This window comes from Suricata suricatta, chromosome 6 (genome assembly GCF_006229205.1).
Source record: "Suricata suricatta isolate VVHF042 chromosome 6, meerkat_22Aug2017_6uvM2_HiC, whole genome shotgun sequence".
Classification (NCBI taxonomy): domain Eukaryota; kingdom Metazoa; phylum Chordata; class Mammalia; order Carnivora; family Herpestidae; genus Suricata; species Suricata suricatta.
In genome coordinates this window covers 29,485,852-29,509,112 of record NC_043705.1, presented here as the reverse complement: position 1 = coordinate 29,509,112, position 23,261 = coordinate 29,485,852, and the positions used below count along the sequence as shown (strand labels likewise).

The 23,261-nt window shown below is 39.7% G+C and overlaps 1 protein-coding gene and 1 long non-coding RNA gene across 9 annotated transcripts in view; one reads left to right on the top strand and one right to left on the bottom strand.

Moving 5' to 3' along the window:
* SIL1 (SIL1 nucleotide exchange factor) overlaps positions 1 to 23,261 on the top strand; it is a 220,577-nt gene that overhangs the window by 97,046 nt on the left and 100,270 nt on the right. The gene's annotated exons all lie outside the window — the stretch shown is intronic.
* LOC115294255 lies at positions 1,524 to 10,548 on the bottom strand. 5 transcript variants are annotated; one of them, XR_003909785.1, is made up of 5 exons: positions 10,407 to 10,548; positions 7,378 to 7,413; positions 5,252 to 5,445; positions 2,441 to 2,541; positions 1,524 to 1,801 (listed from the first exon to the last, which is right to left on the bottom strand). It is a non-coding gene; the product is annotated as an uncharacterized LOC115294255 (long non-coding RNA). The 5 variants fall into 5 exon arrangements; XR_003909784.1 differs by lacking the exon at positions 1,524 to 1,801 and adding an exon at positions 2,037 to 2,175; XR_003909783.1 differs by lacking the exon at positions 1,524 to 1,801 and having other exon boundaries at positions 2,397 to 2,541.

Here is a 23,261-nt window from a genome sequence, read left to right as displayed (position 1 = left end):
TTGTAATTGAAACCATGCAGAACATTTAACTGATGACTATTGTGAGCATATGTGTAAACTATCTAACAATGTGAAATAATGAGGAAGTCTTGGGTATTCAATAATAGAAATTTGGGGGAAGTTGAAATATATCTCACTTCTATACTTTAAAAATTTTTGAAGTTAATTTATTTTGGAAACAAGGATTTATGTGTTTTGTTCATAAAGGTATCATGTATTTACCAACAAGAATAACTAAAAACTTGTTTTTAGATTGTGGAAGAGAGGATGATTAAAGAACCAGAATTAGACTTGAGAGAGGAATAGCTTTTTGATCTCTTTCTGGAGGCTGTTTTATTGCTCAACTTGGGTCACAATGGTCTTGGAATAAGAGTGACCATTAGCCATACCAATTGAAGGGAAATTGGTTTCTTAGTCACTGTGATTGTGAAATAATGGGGTGGTTATAATTCTGACCTTTTTGACATCATGTCCTTAGTTTTTCAAATGTCCATCTACTTGTCACAGGCCCCAGGAATAATCATTTACTCTTCCAAATGGAGGTGCTCAGAGCTGGGAAGATTGATCACAGTATGGGACACTGTACAAATAACTGTATCAGTATCAAGCTTTTGCTGTTCCCAAGGTCTATATATTCAGCCATTTTAGTGGCTTTCCATGTAATGCATTTGACTTTTAGTTTCTGTTGCTAAAGTAATGGTAGCATATTCTGTTTTCCATTTGTTTATTTATGGTCTTGTTTTCTACCCTTGCAAAACTTGATATAGGTACAAAGCTTCAGAAATGTACACATACCAAGAGTAATAGATAACTCTGATTTGGTTACAAGGCAATAATTTAAGTTGACAGGTTTAGCTGATAAAATAAAACACAAGAGAGAAATAGGATCAGTTTATAAATGTCACCAGAACCCCCGAGAGTGAGTTGCTGCCTTGGAGCTGATTCCGGTACTGTTGTTTTGTCTAATATATTACAAAGCAAAATAAAGTGATGTCTGTGAAAATCTGGCTGACCAAGATTAAAAGAAGAGTGCTGTAAATTAGCTGCTTCCTTTATGCCACTTTTAAGCAACTTTAAGAGAGGGCTAAATGACAGGACATTAGGGTCTTTGCAGAAACCTGGGGTTCCAGTTTCTCTGGAATGCCAAGGGGCCATGAGCATGGATGGGCCTGCTTGCAGCAAGTCCTCCTGGGAATCACAACCTGCCAGTTCTCTGTGCCCCACTATGCCTCTTTCCCGGGAAAATAGAACCTTAGATTAAAGGAGACTGTGAAGCCTACATGTGAGAAAACCAGACCTTGTTGAAGGTCATTATAGGTTCTGTCCCTGTGACAACCATAGCCATTCAAAGTGATGATGTGAAATATTTTAGTGATTTGTAAAAACGAAAATCAATTCAGCATAATGAGGCGTTGACCCACAAGATCACCATCTCTCTCACGGAAAATAAATATTCCAGCTTTACCTTGACATTTATTCCCCATAAATGCACTAGCGTTTATGTAGCATTATCTTATGATTGTGTTTTATTCCTTGTAATGTGCTCTCTTATTGATGTCTGCAGAGCCAGGGGAAGTGGTGGGGACTGCTTAGGGCATCCAGGAGTAGTTGGTTTTTAGGGAACTAGTTTCAGTTTTGTATGGTTAGTAGGACTGGGCATAAAAACTAAGCACATTCATCATTTTCATGCCTCTCGGTGGCTTCCACACACTCAGAAGAGTCCTTGAAGTATTGCTTTTACTCTGTAGAGCAGTTTGGTCTGATGTCCTTGTTTTGAGGTATCTCTTGCTGCGGAGGAAAACTAAGATTCAAGGGAGAAATTTTTAAAAAGTCATGTTTCCATTGATCTGCCTCAAGGCAGAGCTGCCCTGAACTTTTGTCTAGGAACTCCTTTCAGAGATTTCTGTAGATATTGCTCACAAACTCTGGTTGTTGATTAGTGCTTTTCAGTCATTATGGGCATTTAACATTGTCATAGTCTGTTTGGGCTTTTGTAACAAAATACCATGGACCTGATGGCTTATGAACAACAGGAATTTATTTCTCACAGTTATGGAGGCTTGGGAAGTCTAAGATTAAGGCACTAGCAGATTCAGTGTCTGGTGAGAGCTTGTGTCCTCTTCATAGATGGCTCTCTTCTTGCTTGTCTCTTCACAAGGGAGCCCTCTGTGGTTTCTTTTGTAAGGGGACCAATCCCACAATTCACGGCCCCACCCTCAATATGACTCCATCTCCTCCCAAAGGCCCTGCCTCAAAATACCATCATATTGGGGATTAGGTTTCAATATGAATTGGGTGGGAGGCATGGACACAAACATTCCGTCCATAGCAAGCATTAAATATAACTTAGAGATGCTTAGCTCTAAAGGCAAAAGGGAATGAAGGGGAATGAGACCTATTTTAAAAACTCTTTAATCCTCTCAACTCTTAAGTCACCTACCACTGCCAGTGTGTGTTTAAATCCTTATGGAGTGCCCATCCTCTTCTGTTGTTGGGTTTCTCTCAAACGAACAGGGTGCATGGGCTAGTTGGGTGAGGGCTCTGTAAAAGATCATTTGGGGATAAAAACACTGAGGTTGAACCCAGCATCTTGTTAGTTTGTGTTTGAGCAATGCTCCTCCTTGTTCCCAGCCCTCTGGACCACCTTCTTGAAAGCCTATAACTCTACAAAATACCTGTTAGGTGTTTCATTACAAATATGCAATTTACATTTGGTTGATTGGATTTATCTCTACTTAGCACAATGTGTTAGAATATGTCTGAATAGTGTATCTCGATTATGACTATGTGGTATTCTACATCATTATGTCTCATTTTAGAAAGTATGTATGTTATAGATATATAATTTATAGATAGATTGCAGTATATTTCAGGAGAGCCCAAATGAACCCATTCTGTTGTAAAGACATGAAATGGTTAGGTGGTTCTTTCCAGCTTCCCTCCTTTTTTCTTTTTAAAATATATCTATTTAACTTTCTAATACAAGCTCAATATAAAAAAGTGATCATTACAGAGATATATAATGTTGGAAGTAAAAATCCTTTTAATTCCAGTTTCTTCCCCAGAGATAACATATATTAGTGTATACTTTTTTTTTTGAAATTTATTTTGAGAGAGAGCAGTGAGGGAGGGAAAAAGAGAAAGGGTGAGGGAGAGAACCCCAAACAGTCTTTACACTGTGAGCCCAGGGTCCAACACTGGACTCCATCTCACAAACCATGAGATCATAACCTGAGCTGCAACCAAGAGCCGGTTGCCTGACTGACTGAGCCACCCAGAGACCCCCTATTAGTGTATACTTCTTTAAACCCTTTTTATTGTAAAATTATAGATACAGAAAACTAAAAGTGTATAGCTTAATTATTAGAAGGTGAACACTCTTGAAATCCTACCCAAAGCAAGAAATAGAACTTAACCGAATACCTCAGAAGCCCCTCCAGTGTCCCATCCCAACCAAGACATCTCTCTCCCATCAAATGTAACTGTTAGCCTGGTATTTATAGTAATTACTTTTTTACATTGTAAAAATATTATGTTACCCAAGTGTATACCCTAGGCTCTTTAGTGTTTCCCATTAAAAAAGTGGTTATATCCTTCAAGTTTCTTTGAATCTACAGGTTATTCCTGTATTTCTTTCTTTCCTTTATAATTTGTCTGTCAAAGAGCTCAGGCCATTTGCCAGACTGAATTTTGCTGATTTCATACCCAGGCTGCTGTTTAACATGTTCCTCAGATCTCAGTATTTCTTACAAATCATTAGCTGGATCCAGAGGCTCCATCAGACGCAGGTTCTGTCCTTATGGCAAAACTATAGTTTTGGGTTCTTGTATTAGGAAGTACATAATGTCTGATTGCCTCTCATGGGGTTACAGGATGGTGATACTCAAATCTGTCATTGTATTTTTATTTTTAGTTGCATTATTCTGATAGAGACACTTCCCCTCCTACCAGTGGTACAGTTCATAAGTGAAAGACAGAATAAATGATTGGTTCTTTTTCCTTACTTACCAGTTTTCAAGGTAATGGATTGGTTTGTAGTCATCCTCTGAAGGTGATGAAGTTTTTTTTTCTTTTTCCCTTTATGAATTCATAGATTTAAGTGTATGTGGTATATTTTAATCCCTTGCAATATTATTTTTACTGAAACTGCAGTTGCTCTATCTTTGATCATTTGAAGGTTTCCAAGTAAGCTCTTTTGATGTTGTACTAGTAGTTATTGATTGCTTTCTTGCTATCTGGTGTGACAAGATACTCTAGGCTCATCTTATTTAATTCCTACTCAGGACTGAAATCAGCCACTGCTCTAGGAAGCCTTGGTTTCGTTTAAAAGGAAATGGTATCTTAAGACTACAGTTTGGTCATTTGGGTTGCTCATTGCCATCATGTTCACCATTGTTTCCAGGAGTTTTCTGTTGACAGTAGCTTGGAAATATATACGGTAATAGACCTCATGCAGTCAAATGGATATTCATATTCACGAGAAGAGGAATTTTGTTTAACCTCTTTGAGATTAAATCCATATCTCTTTCCTTCCCCACTAAGAATTCTGGTTTTAGGACACAGGGGACTATACAATTAAAATTTCCAATAATTATTCATTTGCTCTGTGTCTTTATATATAAATAGTTTCAGAATGGCATTATTACCACCCCTTATATGGTTACTGAAAACAGTTGAATATGTATGTGTTCTCATTCTTTTTTTTAATTTTTAATTTTTGAGAGAGCATAGGCAGGGGAGGGCCAGAGAGAGGGGGACAGAGGGTCAGAAGTGGGCTCTTTGCTGACAGAAGCTAGCTCGGTGTGGGGCTTGAACCCACAAACCATGAGATGGAAACCTGAGCTGAAGTAGGACACTCAAACGACTGAGCCACCCAGGCGCCCTCCTTATAGTTATTAAGTATTTGTCCTTTTACCTTCTGTTTCTCTTAGGGCATTTTCTGATGTGATTATTGTTTTATTTCTAATTCTTCTTTGAGTTTTGGCACTTAATTTCTTGTTCTTGAATACCTCCTTTCATTTAAAAAAATGTATTTTGTTCGTTTTGAAATAGCAAGTTAAGGTGTTGGTCTATTGGTGGCCATGTCTTTCTGGCTCACTTGCATACCCTGTAGGGATGTTACTCTTTGCCCTATTCTTTTTTACTGTCTTCTAGTAACTTTATAGGATTTAACCTCCTTATTGTTCTGTTGCTTATTCTTATGTGGAATTAGATTTCTTGAACTGTTAGAAAGAAGCATGGTTTTAATTACCTTTTCTAAATTCATAGTGCTCCCTCTTCTGTTGTTTTCATGTAGTGTTCACAAACATGGCAGCTTCCACTATAAGGTTTCTGAGCTCTGTTTTCTTCCTCCACTTTTATGTGGACCTCCTCTTCCTTTATTTCTGTTCCAGTTTTGCTCAATTTTGCTTCCACTTCTGAAAGTGTCCTGTTTTGAAACCCTGTCTGGATATAGAGCACTCATTGATTAAATTGAGAGTTCACTGGGACCCGACCTCTCTAGCCCCTTGAGAACTTAACATGGGTTTCTTGGACTTGGCTGCCTTTGGACTGGGAAAAAATCCCTCCTAGGGTAAACTGCTGTTATCCCGTCAGCCCACTGTGTTTATTACTGACTACCTATTGACTACTGTGGGGTTTTCCTCTCTAAAGTCTAAGAGCCACTTCATTGCTTCCTCTATCCTCCACTACAGAGACTGGTACCATTCAGATTTGATCTCATTTGGTGATTTGTCTTCATCTGCTTCTGTTTGAGGATTCATAGATACTTTTTCACTTAGTTTTGATGTAAATGTTGTTTACGGATTTGGTTTTGCTATCTATTCACTGAGTCTCTTTTTGTGTGGGGATTTGGATAGATGAAGAAACTATGCTGCTGCGACGTTAACATCATATGTTCTTTAAAAAGAAAGATGAAATCACATATTTGCAATTTTTTGTTTTTGCTTAGCGTTACTCATCTATTTATGTCAGTACAAGTCTCTCTCTTGTGTTTCATTGAAGGAATATGCTGTGTTATGCTGCAAATCCCTTGCGATAGACATTTTATTATTTCTTGTTCAGAATTGTCAGAGTTCAGAAATGACATAGATAAAACCAATGAATCACCAAAGTAGTAATTAGTAAAACTTTTTTGTGTACACACCAAAAGGACAGTTTGCAAAGAGGAAACACTCAAACTAAAACATGGAATGAGGCTCAGGGGTATGTTGTTATAATATAGCTTATACAGTGAGAAAGCAGTGGCTGTTTATTCTTCATGGTTATAATACTAGAATTTTCTTAAATGATTGGGATCTGGTCACAGGTTACCTTATCAAATTTGGGAAACAGCTTCCAGTTTTGGTATGATGCCCAGTGGCATAAGCAAGAAATGATCCAGGTCAAGTTAGTCTTGGAAAATAAGTTAAATTATAATTTGTTTATATGACTAAACTGGTTTTGCTCAAGGAATTTTCAAGGCTGATCTCCATTTGTTTTTGATTTTAACACAATTCATAAAATGTTGTAATGAACATTCTATCCATATATCATTGTGTACTTCTGTGAATGTATCCATTGGAGACATTTTCAGAAGTGGAATCTGCTGGGTCAAATGAAATGAACAGTTATAGTTTTAATAGATGTTGCCAAATGCCCAAAAGTGTTACATTGATTTATATCCTTAACCTGCAGTGTATTAGAATGCCTTTTGCTGAACGGCCTTGCCAGTATTGGCCTAAAAGCTCTCCAAGGTATGCTTGTTTATATGTGTGTTTGGAGAGGGATTCCCAGACCTTTTAAGAAATTGATGAAAGCTGTGGACCTTCTCAGAAATATGTAATTGTATACTTAAATATTTCACATATGGAGCACCTGGGTGGCTCAGTCAGTAAAGCATCTGACTCTTAATTTGAGCTTAGGTCATGATCTCATGGTTCATGAATTCGAGTCCTGTGTTGGAATGGATTTGTGCTGACAGTGTGGGGCCTGCTTGGGATTCTTTCCTTCCCTCTCTTTGCCCCTTCTCCACTCATGTGCTCTTTCTCTTTCTCAAAAATAAACATCCAAAAACAAACAAAATATTTCACATAGAATTTGAGTCTTCGCCAACTGGTCTCAGGTGACTTTGTTCTTGCTGCCTTCTTAACCACCAGCGCTATGTTATTTCTGGTGGACTTGGGAACACTTGAAGGGTTAAGAATGAAGAGCAGTTGTAGAGCTGTGACCAATAGTTGATCCACTAAAGCTTATCATTAGAGGTGATAATACTCAGAAGTCTGCGGTGAAGTCTGATGTATGTGTGTTTTACTAGCAGTTAAGAACTAAACCATGCTTCTCTCCCATTCTCTTTTGATCTCTTGCTCTCTGTTTCTGTCTGTGTAATTGTCTTTGTACCTCTCTTTGATTTTCTTTGTAGGTTGAGGAGTGATACTGTGGAAATAAAACACATTTAAAAATACACTTAAAGTTAAGTTTTATTTTCCCCTGGTTCCAAATTAGAGACTGTCTTTACAGCAATACATCCTTCTGCCCTGCATTTCAGAAAGAGGAAATTGTTTGCTTTTCTTCCCATAAAGCTCACTCATTTTTGTTTTGGGACATACATACAGTGGACATTTACTGTTTCCCAGGCACTCTAATGCTAAACATATTATAAGGACTATAAAGATGTCTTGACTTAAAGAGGAATGTAACCTACAGGAGAAAATTTGACAAATATTATAATTTTATGGATTTGTTTCCCTCACTAGACCAGTGATTGCCTTAACTGTGGAGACATTGTGTCTCATCCTTGATTTTCCTAAAATCTGGCCTATTGTGAGAGGCCAGTAAATGTCTGTTTAATGAGTAACAAGAGCCCAAATGATTAAGAGAAAATAGAGATGGTGCCATTAGAAAGGAATAAGCAAGACACTCTGGAGATCGAAAGTAAGGGAGGACAGTGCATAAAACCACATGGAGTTGGTTAAGCTGGGCCATTAAAAAGTGGATTTAAGGGGCACCTGGGTGGCTCGGTCCATTAAGTGTCCAACTTCACCTCAGGTCATGATCTCTCAGTTGGTGGGTTCCAGCCCCACATTGGGCTCTGTGCTGACAGCTCAGAGGCTGGAGCCTGCTTCAGATTCTGTTTCCCTCTCTCTCTGCCCCTGCCCGGTTCACACTCTGTCTCTATCTCTCAAATATAAATAAACATTAAAAAAAAGTGGATTTGATTTTGACAGGCTAAAAGCAATGAAAGAGGTAGTATCAAGGACAAAGGAAAGCATAAAATGTGTTTGGCTAGAGTGTGGGGTACCTGTGGATGAGGGGAAATGGGGCAAAGAGGATCAGGTGGGGCTTGGATGTCAGCCGGGGTATTGGTACTTTGGAGTGCAGCAAAGAACCAGTAAAGATTTTTTTATTTTTAATTTTTAAGTAGTTTATTGTCAAATTAGTTTCCAGTAAAGATTTTTAAGAAGCAAAATGCCAGCAGAGTTGTCCTTGGGTGATGCTTTGCCTGTGTGCAATGACAGAAGGCATAGCGCAAGACCATCTACCTTTCAGTAGAGATTAGCTCTCATGATCTCCTAGGGTTGCTTCTATCTCAGGTTATTGGCATCCCTGGATTTTTGAGGAATTTGCCATCTCTTTTATAAATTTGAAATGGGAGGTGGAAAGAGGTTGTCAGAGGGTGTGTTGGAGATGGCTTTTTGGGAGGTGATTTCTATCAGAAGGGATCCAGACCAAAAGTACTCAGTAGGGAATGAATCCACTGAAGGGTGGGAGGGAGTAAGCACAGGCTTTGTGTATGGTGGGTAGAGTATATGCAATCATGGTGGTTGCAACATTCACATTAGGTGCTCAGGACTGGGAGCAGTGTGAGGCGGCCCAACCAGAGCCAGCATCAGCTGTGACGCTGGCGTGGAGGTGTGGGACAGGCTGCTTGTCTGAAGTGTACACAGGTTTGCCGGAGCGCCAGCCTTGTGCTCAGCGGCCCAAAACATCCAGGCCTCGTCGCCCATGCTTGGGTGGGCACCTGGCAGCATAGCCCCTGAGGAGCTAGAGACAGGGCAGCTGCTTTTATAGTGCATTGTTGCGGACGTGAAACCCTTCTCCCTTGGTCCTGGTTGGCAGCTGTTCTCAATTCAGTCCTCCTCATGTGTGCCTAAGCTATGCTGCTGGATGTAGCTTCTTTGATTTCTGTTCTGATGTCTTGGGGAGTGGGATCGAGATCTCCCCATCTTAAATGGGTTTGGTTAGCCTGTTGGTGGCCCCAGTCAAGGAAAGCTGTAGTGGGTGTTTTCGGTGTGGTATAGGCCTGGTTTAATTGGCCTCTCGATTTGGATGCCCTCAAGCCTTTATTGTTACTTAACTTTTTGTAGCCCTAATGAGGCAATGTCACCTGAAAATTCTACAAAAGTTGTGAACACATCTCTCTACAGAACTCATTTGGGTGTATTCTAAGAGTCTCTTAACATTCAGTGTGACCATCTATTGTGGCACTAGTCTCTGTCTCCTAGCTGGGAGAACTGTGCAAGTCACAGAGAGGGAAAAGCTAGACAAAAACTATTGTTATTTTTTAAAGTTTATTTATTTGAGAGAAAGACAGCCCATTCAAGAGTTGGGGGAAGGGTAGAGAGAGACTGAGAATCTCAAGCAGGCTCCACACATGCTGTTAACCTAAAGTCTCATGTGAGGCTTTAACTCAGGAACCATGAGATCATAATCTCAGCTGAAATCAAGAGTTGGACTGTTAACCACCTGAGCCACCCAATGCGCCTCTAGGCAAATACCTTTATTAGGGGGTCTGTGGAATCAACCCTAAGCACCCCACATATATTCTTTCTTACTTCTCACAGTGAATTCTCTGGAGTGGCTACTCTGAGTCCCATTCTTTGCATGGGCCACAGAGGTTATTTTATCAAGTTCTAGGAGATACCAAGTGGTGGAACTGGACCTGGAACTTGGGTCTTCCTCACCCACTGCCTTCTACCACTGCACTGGGCAACTGCCCAGGTCACCTAGATGTTAGGGGCTTGTAGCTCCTTCTGGTGAATCTAGTGGTAGAAGTGAAGAAAGCAAAGCATAGCACTACTTAGTAACTCTCTTTTAATACTGATGATCCCAAATTTTAAGTTAAGAGGCAACAAATTGGGATTGTCATTATACTTGGTTAGGTGAAAGAAGGCTCAGGTGACCTCATGTTGTGCATTTTGGCTGTATTAAGGGGGGTCCTCCCACGATGGTGATGGAAGGTCTCAGGACCAGTTGTTTCCTTGACTGCCTTCTCTGCACTGTTTCTCCATCTGCCTCTTTTCCCACTCAGATTTGCATGCCACGGCTACTGCTCTCCCCTCCCCCCAAAAGGAAGTAATTTAAGAGTTCCATCCTTTAGAGCTGATCTAGAGAGAAATTCTGCCCTAGGAATTTTGTTCCATACATACCTATGTATTTCTTCTCTTTCCACTGTAGGGAGCATCCAAGGTGAGGGGCATTTTCAGCAGACCTTGGGGAAATTGTAGAGGCCAGGAGTCACTAATACTGTTTTGAGATAATTCATAGAGCCACATTTGTTCTTTTTTACAGCACCTGTTACCTCAGGGCCAAACAAAGCCAATTATGATGTCAGAAACCCTGGGGATTGATGGAGTGGGGAAAAAAGGATTAAATATTAAAGTACATTATCTTCACATTTTGCTTTTTTAACCCCCTTATTAAATTGACTTCTGTTTGAGGAAAACAAATGAGAACAAAGGGTATGTTGAGAATATAGTCTTTGTGTTTTAAATTTGACTAATGATTGGTTTTAGCACTTTCATTTGGTTCTTAGTCAGCCTGTGTTCAAAGTGTCAATTAACCAATAAATATTATGAAAAACAAGAGTCAGAAATGACTGCCACTCCTGCTAATGAGCTGCTAATGAAATTGTGCCTGGGTGGGAAATGCACTCTGGAATCCCCAAGAATCTCCTCCAGAAAATGAGCAGTAGTAGAGCCAAGGCCCCTTGCCTCTGGGAAATGGGCTCATTTAACTCCTTCACTTCCAACTTGACACTGCCCCCCCCCCCCCATTATTAAGTGAAGTTCATTGCCAGTCTCTTCTGGCTAGAATCAGTTATACTGAGACCTTTACAGATGCCGTCTTATTTGACTTAATGATTACTAGGTGGGTTTAGAGGGCTGGAAAAAATGTTGGGATGTACTGCAATTTATTTCTGACTGCCTTACCTTTGATCTCTTTCTTGGTCATTCCCTTCCTCTGAATTTTCTTGAGCCTTTTCTCCATCTCCACACCTCTAATACATGCATGTGTGCACAATGGGAATAGGTAAAATCTGAATATATTCAAGATTTTGTACGGTTGAGAAAGTAGGGGTTGTGTGGGGAGTGTATCTTTAAAAAGAGAGAGATGACAGGAGTTAGTAGACTGTAACAGCCAATAGGGTTATCGAAAAACAGATTTCCAGCATGGATACAACATCCCAAATGCTCTGATTAAGAGGCTGTGCTATATGTATTAGTCTCACTTCCTGGGTTGTCTAAGCCAAAGAGGAACATGGTATACATTGAGGGTAGAGATAGAAGAGGGACAGAGGCAGTCAGCACCCTAGGAGACACATTGAAAGCCCATTGTGGATCTGTGGGTAAAAGTAACCGTTCTGCTCCTCACTGCTCTTCTCCTTTACTCCACCCCTGGCTTTAAATTTGGGGGCTCTGACAGGTCCCTGGGCTGGTAGGAAAGTCGCTGCACATGCTTCAAGGGCTGGTGCTTTTGAGGGAAGGCAGATGGACAGCCATGATAGGATTCATGATAGTTTGTGTGGTCAGTTTATTATCCTTATTACTTTCTCATGCTACCTGTTCCCCTGGCTCAGGCTTTATTATGTGTGATTAGGACAAGTACAATAGCTTTTCAACTAGCCTCTTTGCTTCCTGTATTCCTGTTTTATATGCTGAGCTCCAAATGCTTCAGATGGAGTTACTTATGGCACCCTAAATATGCTCATTTCTTTGCTTGCTTGAAAGATTTTCCCTGGACTTGGAATTCTAAATGTTACTACCTCTCTTCATTTACTTCCTACCCCTCAGTGGCAGCAGTTGGTCTTGTTCATGTGGTATTCTTCCCACTGGCCAACACAGCAAGTGGCTCTTGGTGGGTGTGCAGTAAGCTGTGGTAGAACAGATACTTAGAAAAGAGCAGGCTCTTGCCTAACCCTGAGTAAATGTTTGTTGAAAAGCCAATTCTGAAAAGTGACTGTGTCCTCCATATGGTTACTTTGAGCCTTTGTCCTGTACCTCTCTGACTGTAACATAGGAAGTCTTCTGAATAGCACTACTAGTCCTGGAAGAATGCTCCTTTTGTGACTTTTCCTGTTGTCTGTCCTCCTTCTGGACTGGGAAGGGGACCTCAGGGCTGGAGGGTGGTGGGAGTCGTCAGGGTAGCTGTTCCCTGAGGAGAACTGTGAGACCTCATGTTCTGAGGGGCTTTAGTGCAGGTGAGGGATTTCTACCCTTGCATGGAAGCCACACCAGATAACTCTTCTAAGGCCTTGCCCAGTCTCTTGGATTCTGTGACTCAGTAAAAAATCAGTTTGGAGAATATTTTAATTTTTTCTCATTGTGTCATTGCTTTGTACTTTAAAAAATTGCAGAAGTATAACTACAATCCAAACTAATTTGCTGTATGTTTCACTGTTGATATATTAAAAAAAAAAAGTCTCTATTTGTGTTACCTTTAAAAAAAAAAATAGTAACATTAAGCATTGGCTCAGGGTTCAGCACTCCAGAGAGGTTTGTGCACATTTTTTTTTTTTTTGTTCGTGGCTCAGTTCAAGTTTGGCCTGAAAGACAGGATAGATGCTCATTTGTGTGAGGCAGGGATCTTGCCAGGACTTGTTTGGGGGTTTTGAATAAAAAAGCAGAAGGAGAGGGCTGTGGTAGTCATGGCAACTGGGCCTGTAAAGTCTCAGCTCTGACCAACCCTGGTTAGGGGCTGGAAGGCTCCAGTGAGGTGAGTGGCATTGCTTTTTGTTCCATAATCTTCCTATTCCTTTGGAGGGGGGCGGGGGAGGGTGGAGACGGGACTGCCGTTCAAGACTGACCTTTCTGGAGGCCTACTGTGTGCCTGGTGTTGAGCCTGAGTTGTTGACACGAGTAATTGGTTCCTGCCCTTGAGAAACTCCGCATAATCTGGTGATTTTGTTCTTGTTGACACATACCCATAGGACTTGATAAATAAGATAGATGTCTTTGTTTCGTCCTGGTTGACATTTACCTTTTTGGGGCTGTTTCCTGAAGCCCTTTTAACTTCTTTAGAACACTGACAGAGTGTTTTCTCATTTGTTCTTCACAACAGTCTAACACATTAGCAAAAGCAGATACAAGAGATTCTTTTCATTTGGCACAGAAGGGCATGAAGATTCAGAAGGAAAAAGAAATTTGGCTAAATTCAGCCAGCCTTCAAAGGCAGAACTGAGTGGGTACGCAGTTATGGAGCTCATGGTTGCATGGCCAGCTCTCATCTGAGCAGGTGTGTCTGGGTAACCCTTGATCATTCTGCATTATAAGGGTATCCAGGGATGACTTGAAAGAGTCTAGGGGAACCTGGGCGGCTCAGTCAGTTAAGTGTCTGACTTTGGCTCAGGTCATGATCTCATGGTTCATGAGTTCAAGCCCCGCATCGGGCTCTGTGCTGACAGCTCAGAACCTGGAGGCTGCTTCGATTCTGTATCTCCCTCTCTCTCTGTCCCTATCCCACTCATGCTCTGTCTCTCATTCTCAAAAATGACTAAATATTAAAAAAAGATTTAAAAAAAGAGTCTAGAAGTCCATGAAGGGAGAGGTTTCCAGGCATGAGCCTACAGAGGACAACCCACACCTTTCACCCCCTCCCAAAGCTATGTACCTGCTGAGGCATCGAATGGCAAGGCAGAAACAGGAGCACCCTGGCATCCATTTGCATTGGCCCTGTCTCTGCTGAAGCAGAGCAACCAGGTTGCATGGTATCCTCACTGCGTATACTACCTAAGGAGGACCCTACTGCTGTGAGTCCAGGAGAGCCAAGTTTCTCATCACTAGGAACTGGGATGAGTTGGGACAAACACTGACCATGCAAAATTTGTCAGGTGAAACATCTTTTCCAGGAGTCACAAATTGGCTATGGGCTGAATTCCATTTATAGATAAAATTTGTTTGGCTTTTATATTTTAACATTTGTGTTTTTAGAGGGGGCATTTTTCTCAGGCCTCACCACTGTCTGTTGTCATGTAGATGGCCCTTCTCATTCATCTCTCTTACTTGCCTGCCTCCTGTGGACATTTCTGTTGGCTCCTACCATTTGGTCCACAGTTTCTTGTTCTTCTACCGGGATTCCTCTTGCCCAGGTGCTTCATGGCCTCAGGTTTTCTTTGGCCCATTTTCCTCTTCTTTTTCTTAAATTTTATTTTACAGAGCGAGTGTGAATGGGAGAGAGGAGCAGAGGGAAAGAGAGGGAATCCCAGTGCAGGGCACGATCCCACAACCTTGGGATCATGATCTGAACTGAAATTAAGAGTTGAACACTCAACTGATTGAGCCACCTAGGCACCCCCATTTTCTTCTTTATGCCATACTCAAGTATCCTGGGACTGTGTGTAGGCTTTGTGCTCAGCTCTCTGTCTTTGCCCCTAGAAGTATTGGGTGTCACCTGGACTGTATCTGATAGACTAATTGCTGTTCTGGGATTCAGAAGGAGAAGCTAGTACTTTATCCAAGGAAATGAATTTTTTAAATATTTTAATTGAGATACAAATTATATCCCATAAAACAAACTCATTTAAAGTGTACAATGGGAATAATTCTCAAATGTCCTAGAGAAGGTTGGTAGAATACATGGCTAGTTTTTAGACTGTGGTGTTTGATGGATAAGAAAAAGTTTAAAAGTGAATTTTGGAGGGGGTGCCTAAGTGGCTCAGTCAGTTAAGTGTCCGACTTTGGCTCAAGTCATGGTTTCATGGTTTGTGAGTTCAAGCCCCATATTGGCCTCTATGCTGACAGCTCTGAGCCTGGAGCTTGCTTCAGATTCTGTTTCTCCTTCCCCACCTGTGCTCCCTCTCTTTCCCTTTCCCTCTCCTTCCCCCCCCCTCAAAAATAAACAAACATTAAAGAAATCTTTAGAAACAAATTTTGGACCCAAAAGGCCAGCGTTTTTACTTTGCTGAGAGGCTTAACATTGAAACAACCCACTATCATCCATTCTCATCATTAGCTCATTTTATAAAGGGGCATTTTAACACTATAAAGATAAAATCTATGTAATTTCAGAAAAAACTGTTCTTGATATTAGACACTTAAATTCCTTGTTTCAGGACCACTGGAATGAATTGTCACAATAAACAAACCATTGCAAAACTTAGCTTAAAATAACAATTATTTCTTTTTGTATAGCACTGTCTCAGAACTGTAGAAATAGTTCACATACCCTTTGGATGGCCCTCAAATAAACAATTAAGCCAGCCAGTGTGTGAATAAATGGGAACCACAAAATAGAGTACAGATTCTAACAAGTGAACCAAGTATTACACATTAATAACATAATCATACTACAGCAGGTAAGAAAGAAAGAAAATAACCTAAATGACTTTATGAAAAGATCTCTTGAGTAGATACTGTGAAGTCAGAGACCAAAGAACTACACATAAATGCTGTAATCTAGTTTGGTAAATGTGTTTCTCATAGGGGTATGGGCTAGCAATTGTGAAACTATATTTATGCTAGAATTGAACAATAAGTATATTGCAGATAGTTAGAGGCAAGTTTCTCTCTGTTGGAGAAAAGTTACAAGTAAGGAAAGGAGAAGGCAAATGAACTCTGTGATACTAGATTGAAATCTGAGATGTCATTATAAATTTGAAGTTTTAAAGAAATGTATACATAGACAAAGAAAGATGTATATATGAGCACATATATAAATGCATACACATACACAAATTGCTTAACTCTGTCCATTGACAGGGTCTGAAAATTATGATACCTTAGTAGTAATGAGCCTACCTAGCACCCAGATCTTCTTTTCTAAATACTCTTCTTCAGTAAAAGAAACTAGGGTTTCTTGAGAAGTAGTTGAATCTAGGGCAGGGGAACCTCTGAAACCAGAAAGTAAGGAAATAAGCGAAAAAGAAAATGATGGGGGAAAGAACTTATTAAAGGAATACAACAGCCAACCTAAAGGAAGTGCTAATTGGCCAAGCTGAAATAACTGAGCTACAAAATAAATAATGAGAGAATTGAATTATAACTCAGAATAAAATATTCACAAGACCATATTGGTTTAAGACAATAATTAAATAGATTGAAGACTGACAGTTTTTCCTTTTAATGAAGCTGCTTTTCTTTCTTTCTTTTTCTCTCTTTCTCTCTTTTTCTTTTTTTTCTTCATTCTCCATTTTTTGGTAACAAATTTTCTTTATTATTTTTTTAGAGTTCCATACTGAAATATTTGGAATTGTGGTATTGTGATGTTTCCCTTTTTGTGTGATGTTTCTATTTGTAACATTGCGTAGTGCAAAAAGTTGAAGCAAATCTGGCAAAAAAGATACAGAGAAGTCTAAGTGATGTATATATATGTATTCATTATGCTGTACTTCTTACTGTACTCAGAGTTTCAATTAAGATATAAGGAAGGAAAGAAGGAAGTAGAATATTGCCATTAGACTGTCACCAGAGTGGTAATTGTTGCAGAAGGATTCCCCTCATCGTGTGGTTTGAGGAGAAAGGGACTTGTATAAATTCAAAGTATTTCCCTTAAAATGTTTTAAATAATTCATTGGGTTTTAATATATGTGCAATACTGTGCAACCATCACCACTGTCTAATTCTAGAACATTTTCATCCCCACAGAAAGAAACACCATTGCCATTAGCAGTCAGTTCCCATTCCTTCCTCTCCCTAGCTCTTGACAACCAATAATCTGTGTTTTTTGATTGGCTTCTTCTGGAATTTCATTTAAAAGGAACTGTATGATATGTGACTTTTCGTATCTGTCATCTTTAACTTAGCATAATGTATTCTACATGTTGTATATATCAATATTTCATTTCTTGTAATGGCTCGTAGTCTTCTACTATATATATATATATATACACCACATTTTCTTTATTCATTCACCAGTTGGTGGACATTTGCATTGATTCCACATGTTAGCTATTACAAATAATGGTGCAGTGAGCATTCATGTACAAGTTTTTGGTGAACATATGCTTTTAAGTTTTCTTTGGTATATACCTAGGTATGGAGTTGCTGGGTTGATATGGTAACTCTGTTTAAGTTGTTGAGAAACTGCCAAGCTGTTTCTCAGTTTGGTAGTTTGCTATGATTTTTGTTTACTAAAGTAGAAAAGCTCAGTAGATGCTACTTTTATTAGTTGATCAAGACCAATATCACCAGTTATAAGACATATTAACACCATATAATTTGTAATATGATGCACTGGAGAGAACATTGCATCACTTCTTTGGTGAGTCTGTCAAGTATGAATGACCTCAGTTTAATCATGAGAAGACACCAGACAGTCCTGAAAAACTGATCAGTATTCCTTGATGGTGTCAGAATCATGAAAGACAAGGGAAGGTTGAAGGATTCTTACAGACTACAGGAGACTAGGGAGGAATAACAACCAAAGGCTATATGGGATCCTGGAACCAAAAAGGACATAGTGGAAATGCTGGTAAGATTTGAAGAAGGATCTTTATAGTTTGGTTAGTGTTCTTATTAATTTCCCAGTTCTGATAATTGTCTTTGACTATGTAATATATTAATATTGGGAGAGGCTATGTGAGCAATGTATGGAAATGATTATATTTGCAGTTTTTGTGTAAGTTGAAAGGTAGTTCAGAGTAAAAAGTTGGAAAAGAAATCCAGTCTTTTATTCTTGCTCATGTGTCAACAGATCAGCTAGACCTGGCTAACCATGGCTATGTTCAGCTGGGCTTAGCTTTGGTGTGCAATTTGGGTCCAGATCTGCTCCATGGGTCTCTCAACCTTCTCAGACCAGACACTAGCGAACATTTCTCCTGATGATGGTAGAATTCCAAGAGACAAGCAAAACATATAAGCACATTTCAAATCTCTGCAGCACATTTGCTAACACCCCCTTGGCCAAATTATGTCATAAAGAACGTTCAAAGTAAAGGGGTGGGAAACTGTACTCAACGACTAGTAGGAGGGACTTCAAGGTCACGTGGAAAAGGCAAGGGGGAAGAATTGGGTAACAATAATGCAATCTCCTACAGATTTTCCTCCCTTAGAAAAGTAGGAGTGGGTCTTTGTTTATGATTAAAGTCACTGACAGATTCCCAGTAGGAGTCACAAATCAAGTATGATATGGCCTCCCTTAATTTGGACAGTTTCTTCTTGATACAGTTTCTTCAGGCTGTGTTTATCTCCACAGAGCCAGTGGTAGGGACATAGACTCTTTAGGCTTTGCAGGCTTGTTTGCCTTTCAAGATCACTATTGTATTTTTGGCTTGGCCCCTTGCTCTCCACCTTTCAGTCCCTCACTCTTTACTTGGATTATGTTGTAACTTTTTGCCACTGCTCTTTCTGAGTGTCCTGGTCCCTTGGTAGAGGCCCTAAAAGGATGCAGGTCAGATTGCACTCTAACTTGGCCTTTTTCCCAGAAGGGTGGAAACATTTAAAATACTCTTATTTTTTGTTGCCTCTGCCACTGCTGCTGCCATTGCTGGTTTTGTGTATCTTAAATGAGCGTAACCTGTATTTTAAGTTAATGCTATTGTGGTTGTTCTTGCCCCCTGTGGTGGCTTATGTGAAGGGAGTAATTTTGGAATTTTCCCCAAATAAAATAAATTGATTCACATAAGATTCTAGTCTGTTCTTTGGCCACCTTAGCATAGTATAACCTGTTATGTTTTGAAACTTTTAGTCATATTCTTTTTTCTTATCCATTTCTAATTTTAATCAAAGGTCTGAAAATTGAACATGCTACTATTTTTATTTTTATTATTACTAGCATTACTGCTAAAAAAAAAGATTAACATGACTAATTGTTATGAATCTACTTGCCCTACTGAAAACCCTTGTTGGCCTTTCCATACACCTGTAGATCAGCTAGGATTTTTCTCTGTTTAATTTTTAGTCAACAAATAATTACTGAGGATTTAATACTAGGACATGTGGTAGGCCCTGGGGATAAAATGGGGACTGCATATACTTACCAGATGAATAAAAAAACCTATAACCACTGATTGTGGTAATTGCTGTAAAGAAAAGGTTCATGGTACTATGAGAGAATTTAGGGAGCAGCCAGGTCTGGTCTGGAGAAATAGGAGATGCCTCTCAGAGGAAGTAACTGTTAGCTGAGATTGGAAAGATCAGGAGATGGAGGCTGAAGTTGGAAAGAGCAAAGCAAACAGCAAGTGGAATGGCCCCATGGTAGGAGTGAACATGGTTTTTTCATGGAATAGAAAAAGGTCAGTGTGGCCTCGAGAATGAGAAATAGACAAGATTGAAGCGGCAGGCAGGGGCTAGATAAGATACTAGAGGGCCTCACTGAGCAGTATGAAGACTTTCATCTTGCTTTGGAGAGTAGTAGGAGGCCATTAAAAGTTTTGAAGCAGAGGAATGACATAGATTTGTATTTTGGGGGAAACATACAATTCTTTGTAAAAACAGTTGGACTGGTAACTAAGAGTAGATAGGCAAGGGCAGCTGAAACTCTATGGCAATGTCATCAAGAGAGATGGTGATGGTGTGAACAAGAGCAGTGGCAAGGAGGACAGGATGAATTCAGGAGACAGCCGGAGGGGCACTTGGATAGTTCGATAGGTTGAGCATTTGATTTCGGCTTAGGTCATGATCTCATGGTCCATGATTCTGAGCCCCGCATTGAGCTATGTGCTGTCAGCACATAGCCCGCTTTGGATCCTCTTCTCCTGCCCGCCACCCCCACAAAAAAAAAAAAAAAAAAAAAAAAAAAAAAAAGGAAGGAAAGAAAAGAAAAGAAAAAAAAAAAGAAAAGAAAGAAAAAAGAAAAAGACAGCAGTAAAAAAATCATTAGATTTTAGAGCTACATTGGTATGGGGGCTGGTGAGGTAAAGGGAATATCAGGGGTGACTTGCTTAGCCTTCAGCCCAGGAAGATACTTTGTTGTTTTGTCATTTGGTGATCTTCCCAGGTAAGGCAACCTCTCCCCTCCAGACATTCAGAGATTAATACTAAAAAGTTACTTCTTGGGGCGCCTGGGTGGCTCAGTTGGTGAAGCAGCCGACTTCAGCTCAGGTCATGATTTCGCAGTTTTGTGAGCCCGCATTGGGCTCTTGGGCTGACAGCTCAGAGCCTGGAACCTGCTTTGGATTCTGTGACTCCTCCTCTCTCTGCCATTTCCCTGTTCAAGCTCTGTTTCTCTGTCTCTCAAAAGTAAATAAATATTTAAAAATTTTTTTTAATAAAAAAATAAAAAAGTTACTTATTGACCCATGATCATAGAAGTAGCTAGTTCCTTGTTCTTGCCACTAACTGGCCTCATCTCCTCTTCAGCTGCCTTCACAGCCTTTCCAATCCTCTCTGCTTCTTTTGCTTCTGGCCTCCTGAATGTAGCCTGTCAGTTTGTGTGTCTGAGTCTTTGTACGCACAGCTCCATCTATTTTGAATTCCCAGTTTTCCCAGTCTGGGTCTCACTTTTTGCCTCATTTAACCCCCAGTTTAACCTTATTCAAGAAGCCTCCCCAGAGAAAGTTTCCCCCACTCTGCTTTGGATATATTTGTTTTAACCTTGAAGCATTTTGGATGGTTTTGAGGTTAGAAAGAAATTATGTGCATACACTCATATACTTAAGTTCCCATTAATTTTTTAGCCAAATATACAGAAACTCCTACTGAAGTGGGGCGGCAGGAACGGAGCAGCATGTCTTGGCATGGTGTTTCCCTGGCTCCTTCATTCTCTGATGGAGGCACAATGGTTGATGGAGTTCACTGTGGTTGTGCCAGAATGGAGAAAACTTGAATTCTTGCTACATCATTATCCTTTTATACTTCAGTTTTACCTGATCATTTGAAAGAACTTGTGCTATATGCTTCCCTGGAAAGAATTTTTTTTCGATTGTAGTCCTTTTTTGATCGCTGAATCAAATTGAGCATCAGCAAGGCCATGTGATCTTCTGGCAGGAGAAAGAGTCAAAGTTGAGGTGTCAGAGCAGCATTTATTCTAGATTTCCAGTATCCTAAAATTTTCTATCCCTGTGGCCATTAATATTCCTTTTTGTATTTTTAGAACCTACTGCAGTGGCCTGGGATATAGTAGTTGCTTGGTAAATGTTACTTGTATAAATGAATGGATAAATGTAACATTCTCTATGTAGTATGTGATCTTGTACACTAGATATTTGACCAACTTTTTAATAGATTCCTATTTCCAGCATAAATAACATATAGTGTTATTTTACTCTGAGGTATACAATAGTGATTTGGCAATTCTATACATTACTCAGTGCTTATCATGATAAGTGTACTCTTAATTCCCCTCACATATTTCGCCCATCATCCTACCACCACCCCTCTGGTAACTGTGAGTTTATTGTCAGAATCTGGTTGTTATTGTTTTTTTTTTTTTTTTTTTTTTTTTTTTGGTCTTCTGCTTGTTTTGTTTCTTAAGTTCCACATAGGAGTAAAATCTTGTGTTATTTATCTTTCTCTAATTTATTTCACCTAGCATTATACCATCTATCTCCATTTATGTTGTTGCAAATGGCAAGATTTCATTCTTTTCTGTATCTTAATAATAGTCTATTGTGTGTGGATATATATATCATATATATAATATGCATAAATATCATGTTTTTTTAAAGGTTTTTTAAAATGTTTGTTTATTTTTTAGGGGTGGGAGAGGGAGAGAGAGAGAGGGAGAGAGGGAAACTGAATGGGGGAGGGACAGAGAAGGGGAAAGAGAGAATCCCAAGCAGTGTTCTCATGGTTAGCACAGAGCCTGATGCAGGGCTTGAACTCAAAACCGTGACATCATGACCTGAACTGAAGTCAGACGCTTAACTGACTGAGCCACTCAGGCAGCCCTGTACCACATCTTCTTTATCCATTCATGTGCTGATAGACACTTGAATTATTTTCATATCTTGGCTATTGTAAATAATGCTGCAATAAACATAGGGGTGTGTGTATCTTTTCTAATTAGGGTTTTCGTATTCTTTATGGAAATACTCAGTAGTGGAATTTTTGTGTTATGTGATAATTGTTAATTTTTGATAAACCTTCATGCTGTTTTCCCTTGGTGCAGGGGGTATACCACTTTGCATTTCGGCCAGTGGTATATGAGGGTTCATTTTTCTCCATATCCCCACCAATAGTTGTTTATTGTGTTGTTGATTTAGTCGTTTTGACAGGTGTGAGGTGATCTCTCATTGTGGTTTTGATTTGCATTTCCCTGATGATGAGCGATGTTGAGCGTCTTTTCAGGAGTCTTTTGGCCATCTTTATGTCTTTGGTGAAATGTCTATTCATATCTTCTGCCCATTTTTCAATTGGATTGGTTTTTTGGTATTGAGTTGTATAAGATCTTTATATATTTTGGATACTAATCTCTTATCAGATATATCACCTGGGGAGGGGCACCTGGGTGGCTCAGTCGGGTGAGCCTCCGGCTTTGGCTCAGGTCATGATCTCATGGTTTGTGGGTTCTAGCCCTGCGTCGGGCTGTGTCCTAACAGCTAGCTCAGAGCCTGGAGCCTGCTTCAGATTCTGTGTCTCCCTCTCTTTCTGACCCTCCCCTGCTCTCACTGTCTCTCTGTCTCAAAAATAAATAAAACATTAAAAAAAATTACTTGGGGGTATCTTCTTCCATTCAGTAGGTTGTCATTTTGTTTTGTTAATTGTTTCCTTCATTGTGAAGAGCTTTTTATTTTGATGTAATCCCAATAATTTACTTCTGTTTTTGTTTCCCTTGACTCAGGAGACCTATCTAGAAAAGTGTTGCTAGGGTTGGTGGCAGAAAAATTACTACCTGTGCTTTATTCTAGGATTTTTATGGTTTCAGGTCTCACATTTAGGTCCTTAATTCATTGTGAGTTTATCTTTGTATATGATGTAAGAAAGTGATCCAGTATCATTCTTTTGCTTGTAGCCATCTAGTTTTCACATCATTTGTTGAAGAGGTTGTCTTATTGCCATTGCAATTTTTGGGGGGCTGCTTTGTCATAGATAAATTGAACATGTAATTGTGGGTTTATCTCTGGACTCACTATTCTGTTCCATTAATGTATGTGTCTTATTTTGTGTCAGTACTATTGCTGTTTTGAT